The following is a 10,790-nucleotide window of genomic DNA, read 5'->3' on the forward strand; positions in this document are numbered from 1 at the left end:
ACATTCAGAGAAGAGCTTATACCAGTGCTACTCAAACTATTTCAGAACATAGAAAAAGAAGGGATACTTCTGAATTCATTTTATAAAGTCAGCATAACCCTAATACCCAAACCAGGCAAAGATGCCACAAAAAAAAGAAAATTTCAGACCAATATTTCTCATGAATATAGATGCAAAAATTCTCAACAAAATTCTAGGCAATAGAATTAAGCATTGTATCAAAAAAACAATATACCATGACCAAGTAGGATTCATACCAGGTATGCAAGGATGGTTCAACATTTGAAAATCAATCAACGTAACCCACCACATAAATAAAAGGAAAGAAAAGAATCACATAATCATCACAATTGACACAGAAAAGGCATTCGACGAAGTCCAACACCTGTTCCTGATAAAAACTCTCAATAAAATAGGTATAGAAGGGAAATTTCTCAACATAATAAATGACATCTATGGAAAACCGATGGTCAACATTATTCTTAATGGAGAGAGGCTGAAAATATTCCCCTTGAGAACAGGAACAAGACAGGGATGCCCTTTATCTCCACTCCTACTTAACGTTGTGCTGGAAGTCCTTGCTAGAACAATAAGGCATGAAAAAAAAAAAAGGGCATCCAGATTGGTAATGAAGAAGTTAAAGTGCTTGTTTGTGGATGATATGATACTATACATAGAAAACCCTAAGGACTCCACGAGAAACCTACTGGAACTAATAGAAAGATTCAGAAGAGTAGCAGGATACAAGATAAACATAAAAAATCAGTTGGATTCCTATACACTAATAAAGAGAATGATGAAAAGGAAGTTAGGAAAACAACGTCATGTATAATAGCCCCTAAAAAAATAAAATACTTAGGAATAAATCTGACCAGGGATGTAAAAGACCTATACAAAGAAAACAACAAAACACTACTGCAAGAAACCCAAAGGGATCTACAATAAATGGAAAAAACATACCATGCTCATGGATAGACTCAACATTGTGAAAATGGCAATTCTACCCAAAGCAATTTACAAATAAAATGCAATCCTGATCCAAACACCAACAACATTCTTCAAAGGGATGGAAAAACTAATCATTAACTTTATATGGAAAGGGAAGAAGCCCCGAATAAGTAAAGCTCTACTGAAGAAGAAGAATAAAGTAGGAGGACTTGCACTACCTGACCTCAGAACCTACTATACAGCTACGGTAGTCAAAACAGCCTGGTACTGGTACAACAACAGACACATTGACCAGTGGAACAGAATTGAGAACCCAGATGTAAATCTATCCACCTACAATCACCTCATCTTCACAAGGGCCCAAAGTCCATCAAATGGGGAAAAGACAGTCTTTTTAACAAATGGTGCTGGCAAAACTGGATGTCCATCTGCAAAAAAAATGAAATGGACCTATACCTCACACTATACACAAAAACTAATTCAAAATGGATCAAACACCTAAATATAAAGCCAAAAACTATAAAGTTCACAGAAGAAAAAATAGGATCACCGCTGAAGGCTCTAATGCACGGCATTAACAGGATACAAACCATAACCAACAACACACAAACCCAGAAGATAAGCTAGACTACTGGGATCTTCTAAAAATTAAACACTTACGCTCATCAAAAGACTTCACCAAAAGAGTAAAGAGAACCTACAGACTGGGAAAAAAATTTTGGACAGTACAAGTCAGACAAAGGTCTAATCTCTAAAATCCACAAGAAAATCCAACACCTCTACAACAAAAAGACAATCCAATTAAAAAATGGGCAAAGGAAATGAACAGACACTTTATCAAAGAAGACATTCAAGTGGCCAACAGACACATGAGGAAATGCTCGCGATCACTAGCCATTAGAGAAATGCAAATTAAAACCTCAATGAGATACCATCTCATCCCGGCATTACTGGCACGAATCAAAAACATTGGAAATAACAAATGTTGGAGAGGCTGCAGGGAGATCAGAACTTTTATACACTGCTAGTGGTAATGCAAAATAAGAAGGCTAGAAATAGAAATACCATACTATCCAGCAATCCCACTCCTAGGAATATATCCTAGAGAAATAAGAGCTGTCACATGAATAGACATATGCACACCCATATTCATTGCAGCATTGTTCACAATAGCAAAAAGTTGGAAGCAACCTAGATGCCCATCAACAGATGAGTGGATAAACAAACTATGGTACATACACACAATGGAGTACTATGCAACGATAAAGAACAATGATGAATCTGTGTAGCATCTCATAACATGGATGAAACTAGAGGACATTATGCTGAGTGAAATAAGTCAATCACAAAAGGAGAAACATTGTATGAGACATCTATTGTAAAAATCCACGAAAAAGTTTACACACAAAAATAACAATCTTTGTTGGTTACCAGGGATGGGAGGGGTTGGGGGCGGAATACTAAATAGGCAAGAGATAAGTGGTATCTTTGGTGAAGGGTAAGACAGTACACAATACTGTTGAAACCAGCACAATTTGTAGAAGGAAAGTCATGGAATCTCCATAGGCACATCCAAACTCCCTGAGGGACTGAATGGCTGTGGGGACCATGGTCTCAGGGAACATCTAGCTCAATTAACAACACAATTTATGAAGACAATGTTCTACATTCTACCTTGGTGAGTAGCGTCTGGGGCCTTAAAAGCCTGTGAGCAGCCATCTACGATACTCCACTGGTCTCATCCCTTAGGGAACAAGGGAAAATGAAGAGAACAGAATACAAGGAAAAGATTAGTCCAAAGTACTAATGGACCACAGGTACTACGGCCTCCACCAGACTGAGTCCAGTACAGCTAGATGGTGCCTGGCTACCCCAACTGACGGCTCTGACCAGGATCACAAGACAGGGTCTTGGACAGAGCTGGAGAAGAATGTAGAACAAAATTCTAACTCACAAAAAAAAGACCAGATTTACTGGCCTGACAGACTGGAGAAACCCCGAGAGTATGGCCCCTGGACACCCTTTTAGCTCAGTGGTGAAGTCACTCCCGAGGTTCACCATTCAGCCTGCAGTTGGACAGCCCCATAAAACAAGATGGAACTAATGAGGCACAGCAGTCCAGAGACAAGGACTAGAAGGTGGGAAGGGACAAGAAAGCTGGTGATAGGGAACCCAAGTTTGAGAAGGGACAGTGTTAACATGTTGTGGGGTTATTAACCATTTTCATAGGGTAATATTTGTACTAACTGTTTAATGAGAAACTATTTGTTCTGTAAACTTTCATCTAAGGTACAAAAAAAAAAAAGAATTATCTATGTTAGATCAAATTGACAACAACAACTCAAAAGTTTTGATGGGAAGCCTGAGGGCAGTGAGTCGAAGATAATGGTGATGGAATAATTTGGAAAAGGATAGTGAGAATAGCAGCACAACTGGAGAATGTAATCGATGTCACTGAATTGCACATGTAGATACTTTTAAAATGGTGTAACTTTGGCTATGTATACTTTCACCAAAAGAAAAAGCTCCTCCAAGATCAAGAAGGGAGAGTGTTGACATGTCGTGGGGTTGTTAACCAATGTCATAAAACAGTATACGTACCAACTGTTTAATGAGAAACTATTTGTTCTTTAAACATTCACCTAAAGTAAAACAAAAATAAATAAAGAAAAGAAAAGAAGGTTGCATTCTTAGAAAAATTTTATTACATACAGGAACTCAGATATTTTCCCATAGAAATGCATCTCTTAACAGTTCATCATTGAAAAATAGTCTATTTATAAACATTCCATTTATATTCAACTTTCTAGGACAGGGTGATGCAATTGTCATCAGTTCTCTTACTGAACTTCTGCTAGGCATAAACCTCATACAAACTATATTCCTAAAGACCACCAATAAATAATGGTTTTTTTCTAAAAAACAATATTTTATTGTGTTTTTGGTGAAAATTTATGCAGCAAGTTAGGTTCCCATTTGACAATTTCCACACATTATTTAGTGACATTAGTTACATTTTTCACAATGTATCAATGGTCTCTTTAACTGGTTGCTCCAAATCATGTTTTTTTTGGTTTGTTTTATTTTATTTTTGCTTTTTATGAATGGAAAAGTGTAATGACTTTCAACATCAGGGCAGATGGCTGGGTGGTAATCACTCTTCAACAGTTACTAAAAAAATATTAAAATTATTTACTGAGTCCCATCCCCCACGATAACATCTTAAGATTTGGAAAAAACACACCAATGAGCCAAATCAGTGAGCTAGAGTGATAAGGTGGCAGGTAATAGATCTAAGTACACTCTTATGAGCTGAAATCTGGTAATACCACTGTGGGTTCAACCCAAAACCAAGCCAAACCTGTTGCTGTCAACTCCAACTCATAGCGACTCTATAGGACAGAATAGAACTGCTTCATAGGGTTTCCAAGGCTGTAATCTTTACAGAAGCAGACTGCCACATCTTTCTACCACAGAGTAGCTGGTGGGTTCGCAGAGCCAACCTTTTGGTTAGTAGCCGAGCACTTAACCACTGCACCACATCCTTACGGGTTCCACAGATGTAACACCGGTCTCAAAAGAGGTGTGGATGAGAAATTGAGACCCCTGCATCAGCACCCTTGATGGAATGCCTGATCTGTTAAACTGGGACTAGAAACATTCCAGAGAAGTGCAAAGGACACTTCTGTCTGCCTGGGGATCTGGATGGAAAAATAAACCCAGTAACAAACAAAAACAAATAATTTTTTTCTGAGAAATCAAAACTCAGTATTTGCTTCGTGTGCTTTTGTGGCATATTATAGTGTACATAAATTCTGTATGTTACATGCATGACACAAATCTTAAACTAATAAACTATAAAATATAGTCAAGAACAAGTGACAACTCTGAGACCCCTATAGAAGTAAACAAGTGATTCTGTAGGTGTACTTTGAAATTCAGAGCTCACACAACAACCATAGGAAACAACTCCCACTGAGGACGGTTTAGAAAAATATATCACATGAAGAATTTTTGGTCCTTGAGAACGAGAAAAAAATAAAGAAACTGTGTGCTGAATATTCAATAAACATATTTAAAGATATGTTTGGAGACTGAAGAACAATTTAGAGACTGAAGAATGAAATTGTCATTGTTTAGGGAAGGTAGAATTCAAGAAAAGTGTGTAGACAAGCAAATAGTTTATCTGGATATGATGAGCTGAGTGAAGCGACCAACCCCAAACTCACTGCCACTGAGTCAACTCCGATTCATAACAACCCTATCGGACAGAGTAAAACTGCCCTATCGGGTTTCCTAGGCTGTAAATCTTTACAGAAGCAGACTGCCACTCCTTTCTCCCGCAGAGCTTCTGGTGGGTTCAAACCGCCGACCTTTTCGGTTAGCAGCCGTGGGCTTAACCACTGCATCACCAGGGCTCTTGAAGGAAGCTACAACCCCAGCTAATTACAACTTCTCTTTATCCCCCCATCTTCTTAATAAGGCTCCATAGCCTCCTGGCACACATTTCTATTGTCACAGTTACCCCATTGTTTTGTGACTGTTCATTTTTATCTCCCCTCTTCCCCAAACCCACTTTAACAAGCAGCTCAAACAAATGCATAATTTGTGCCTATTATTCCTAGATGCTCTTAGGAATCAAAGGAAAAAATTAAACATATAGTTGTTATGTACATCAGTTAATTTGATTCCACATTGACTACGATGACCAGGCTAATCTCTTGTGATTCAGTCCCTTGAAAGCACAGATCTTGTTTTGTTCATCTTGAAACCCCAGTTGTCAGTGAGCTATCAGGCTCACAGTAGATGCCTAACAGCTTTTTGCTGAATGAAATTGATTAGAATATCACTAGTTCAAGATGGCGGAACTTTGGAAGGACCTTATACCTCCCTGCTAACTCTCCTGTGAGTAAGATAAATAAAATACCCCTTTCTTTGGAAATAACCTACCACTAAACGTTCATATCTGAAATGTAAAACTCAAAACAAAAGCAATGTGGTTGAGTTTAGTAATAGTAAAATTTAAAGTCCCAAAGTAACTCTGAAGTTATGATGGAAGTGTGAAGGAAAGAGGCACAAGCTACTTATGTAAAGTCAGGAACTTCTTGCTAAAGCTCAAAACCCTGGAGGAAGTTAATATTGTAGTCTTTTATGCATGAATTATGGGTTGTTGTTGGTGGTGGTAGCTGACGTGAAGTTGGCTCCAACTCATGGTGAACCCGTGTTCAACAGAAAAAATATTGCCGAATCCTGCACCATCTTCATGATTGTTGGTATGCTTGAGTACATTGTTGCAGCCACTGTGTATTTTGAGTGCCTTCCAACCTTGGGAGACCATCTTCCAGCACTATATGGGACAATATTCTGTTGTGAGTTTTCATTGTCCAATTTTTGGAAATATATCACCAGTCATTTCTTCCTAGTTCACCTTAGTCTGGAAGCTCCACTGAAACCTGCCCACCATGGGTGATCCTGCTAGTATTTGAAATACTGGTGACATAGCTTCCAGCATTATAGCAACATGAAAACCACCACAGTACAACAAACTGACAGATAGGTGGTGGTGAATTATGGGTTTGGTGTTATTAGCTGCTGTTGAGTTAGCCTTCAACTCATGGAGATCCCGTACCTTATAGCGTAAAACTGCTCCATAAGGTTTTCCTGGCTGTAACCTTTATGGAAGTAGTTTGCCAGGCCTTTCTTCCTTGGAGCCACCGGGTGGGTTTGAACCACCAACATTTAGGTTAGCTGCCGCTTGCACCACCCAGGCTCCTTGAATTATGGATGGCAGTTCTCAAATTGAAAGTTAGGGGTTGCTTTTAAAAATACACAAAAGAATCTATGCTTATCTGGCCTCTCCTGATTTACTGGATGAGTAATTTCGATGTGAAGTTTTTTATCTAAGCATAATCTCTTTCTTTGCACAGTGTTGTCTGTTAGTGAAGTACAGTCTTAGGAGTAGAGAACATTATGTATTTTAAGGTTTAAATCGAATAATATATACAAGCAACTGACATTTGGTTTGTTCCAGTGATTGCTCTACACATTTATTTAATGATTTTGAAAATGTGAACATAGCAGGAAGGAATTTAGAGGCCATTTGAAAGCTTATTTGTATTTAAATTATTTGATAGAATTCTGGCCACATTTGTCCCTTGGTGCATTGTAAAGCAAGTCATGATATCATCTTACTATGGTGGATATTTTGAATGATATAGTCATCAATGCTGGCATTTCCACCAAATTAGCTGCATCTTATTTTGTGATTTGTCTTAAGTGCCCTTGCTTGCAGGCTCTACATTTTTTCACTTCTTATCCTTGTCACATTTTAAAATGTCACCAGTATTTATATAATTGGCTTGTCCTTTCCCTATTGTCCATCCATTACTACCTCCCTCCATGCAGGAGGGTTTCTTTTAGAGCTTTGCTGCTCTTTTGACCTGAAAAAAAAAAGAAATTCCTTTCAACAGTGTCTTAGGCTGGGTTCTCTAGAGAAGCAAAACCAGTAAAGTGTATAAATATATATATAGAGAGAGATTATATCAAGGAAACAGCTCACGTGATTGTAGAGGCTAGAACATCCCAAGTCCATGGATCAGGGTAGAAGCCTCTCCAAGTCACACAGCTGCAGAAGCTTGGCAAGGCCAAGATCGGCAGATCGGAGAGCAGGGCTGTGCAGATCGACGAATCCCAGGTTCGGCAGATAAGCTGACAGCTCAAGTCCCAAGAACGGGAGATGAGAGGACAGGAAGCAGCCGCAGGATCCAGAGAGAGCAAAAAGCCAGAACGTGTGCTTATATACAGACGCGGGCCACACCCCCAAGGAGACTCCCTTTCATCTGATTGGCTACTCACAGTATATTCAATCATGGGAGTGATTACATTAAAACGCTGAGAATCATGGCCCAGCCAAGTTGACACACAATCTTAACCATCACAAACAGAGTCAACTCCTTTCAGGAATTTCTATATTTTGTGTTTTGTGTCATCGTCTCTGCCACCACCATTTCCCCTCCTAGGCAAGACTCCAGGTAAAATGTTTGATTTCAATTAATTATATTGTGCTTGGTACCAAATGGAAACCCTGGTGCCGTAGTGGTTAAGAGCTATGGCTGCTAACCGAAAGTTTGTCAGTTAGAATCCAACAGGTGCTCCTTGGAAACCCTATGGGGCAGTTCTACTCTGTTCTATAGGGTCACTATGAGTCAGAATCGACTCAACGGCGATCGGTTTGGTTTGGTTTGGTTTTGGTACCAAATTCAAGATCTTTGGTGATTCTTTTCATCCTTTTACTGTCATAGATTAGGAAAATATGTGGAAATGAGTACACTGAGTCATTTTGCTGTTTGAATGTGAGGGGAATATGATATTTACTTGTTTTAAAATCATATTTGTATATTTCAGATGTGTTACAATGACTCAAAAAGAGTTTCATATGGAACTACCTCATGCAGTGTTGTTATTGTTGCTGGCTACTGTGGAGTCGTCCCTGACTCCTGGTGACCCTATGGACAACAGAATGAAACACTGCCCAGTCCTGCACCATCCCTATGATCAGTTGCGGATCAGACTGTTGTGATCCATGGGGTTTCCATAGGGAAGTGCTAAAAGTCTTGGAAGTTTGGACATCCTCGAAACTGTCTGTCAGCAAAGGAATGACTTGGGGAGTGGGGTTAGGAGAAGGGAACCCTTCAGAGAGCATCAACTTCCTTTATTTAAGAGCATTTTATAATCTTATAAAGCGTGGAGGGGCAGAGTCGCAGAATTCAAGGGAGACACCCAGAGGCACCAGCTAGTGAGTTTGCTTTCTTGTTTTAGAAGGAAGAGGTAGCAAGAAAATGACCAAAATCTGTGCTGAAAGGTAAATAGCATTGAGAAAAAAAAAAAGTTAGATAATAGTTCCTTTTGACAGGTCACAAAGAGTGACTATGCTGAAATAAGAGAAAGTTACCTTGAACACTTAACCGTTGAGTAAGAGCAAGTAAACTGAGTCACTTGACTAAAGTAAAAATAGCTGCTTTAGAGTTTGGGGCCCTACTCCACCTTGTCTTTCTTTTCATAGATGCAAACCCCTGACTTATTCTTTAACACTTGTAACTAAATGTAAACTAAAGAAAGTTTTATTGTAAAGTTTTCCCTTTCTCTGTGGTTAAGCCGAGAGAATAACAATAAACTGTTTCACAGGAGCTATCAAGACCCTTCCTTAAACAATGTCTCAGGAAGGCCCTGATACTGACTCTTATCTAGGTCCCCTAGGCAACTGCTGACAAGAAAAATTCTAAGAGAGAAATGTCCTGTAACCTCCCTCCTCCTAGCCCCCACTTTCAATAACCCACCTTGTGCTAATCTAAGTTTCTAACGTCCAATCAAAATAGTACATCTCAAGTTCTTAGTTTTCATCCTTTAAAAGTTCTCCACAGCTTTGCCATTTTGGAAGTGTGTGTTCACTCTATAATATCAGACGTTTTCCCCAGTCCAAACTGTTATTAAACCTTCAATAAATCTCCTTCCTTTACTTTATTACCCTTAGACACCCTCCTCGGGAACAAACAGCTAAAGCTACCTGAGAATGTTTACACCAACATGGCAGTTTCTTGCCAGGAGGATTTCACTATCTGCATACCTGTCCAAGTCACCAAGTAGAATTATAAGTGTCCATCTGTCTTGGAGAATCCAGGCCTCCTGAGGCTCTTGTCTGTGTGCCCTGAGAGTGGGTCACCCTCAAGTGTGGGTGAAGAGCTTTGCACTAGCTCTTAGGGAGTTAGTGTGTGTATTTGGGAAGGGTAGTCTGGAACAGAGGAAGAGCCTCTGAGAAGCGGTGAGTGTGACAACATGAGAGGCCTGATTCCTAGTGAATTTAAGGGGACCAAAACATTCTGGAAGGCACCAAGTGTTGCACGAGCGGCGTAACCCTGCAGTTACTACCTGATGACTCAGGAGGGGCAACTCTGTGGTATCCAGGTCTGGTTAAGCGGACAATGCTGAGTTATGCAGCCGTTGCTGGCCTAGGAACGTTTATAGGAAGAGGGAGAACACCTCCACCTCCCTTCTCCAGCAGTGGGCTCTGAAAGTCAGGCCAATGGAGTAGAAGCGGTGACAAGAACTGCCGCAGGCATCACTGCTGCCTGGATGAGTTACAGGAGCTGCCGTTCCTGACAGGAAGAGATGCCCCTCAAAGTTAACGCAAGAGTGAACTAAGGGTACATCGATATTTTGAAGTCTCATCCTTCTCTAGACTCCAATATGAGTTCCCCTTGATGGAGAAAGGATGGCGCTCTTTATTTTATTATCGTAAAAGGGGAGGGTAAAGATTGTTAATTGATATTTTTCATCAAGATAAGACAAAACAACTTCTCATCAAGATCATTGTGGAGATTGGAGTTTCAGAAATTCTGGATTGGGGTTGGAGTTAATGAATCTTTCACCAGTGAATGGCAGGAGAGTATGGTCTGGACTAGAGAGCTACACTTGGAAATTTGGTGGGGAAACAGAAGTTACAACACACGGCTGGATTAAATTAAGCTCTGATTAAACACTGTTGATCCAAAAGTACATATTTATGCCTAGGTTTTCTATTTCTTTACAGTTTCACGTATTCAATGAACACAAATACTTTTTTTTTTTTTTAAATAAAGAACTGTTTGTGAAGGGAAGTGGTACTGACTGGATTATAAGCCTTATCCTACACCCGAGGACAGAGACTTACTGACTACTCTACATGCTCTGGCATCTGATGGCATCAGAGAAATTTTCTTCGTCTTAAAGAGAAAATAAACTGACTCTAAAGAGTGAGCTTTTCATATCTAACTTGTAACAATACTACAGCATCCCAAAAACCTGTT

The sequence above is a fragment of the Trichechus manatus genome, unplaced genomic scaffold, assembly GCF_000243295.1.
Source record: "Trichechus manatus latirostris isolate Lorelei unplaced genomic scaffold, TriManLat1.0 scaffold00035, whole genome shotgun sequence".
Classification (NCBI taxonomy): domain Eukaryota; kingdom Metazoa; phylum Chordata; class Mammalia; order Sirenia; family Trichechidae; genus Trichechus; species Trichechus manatus.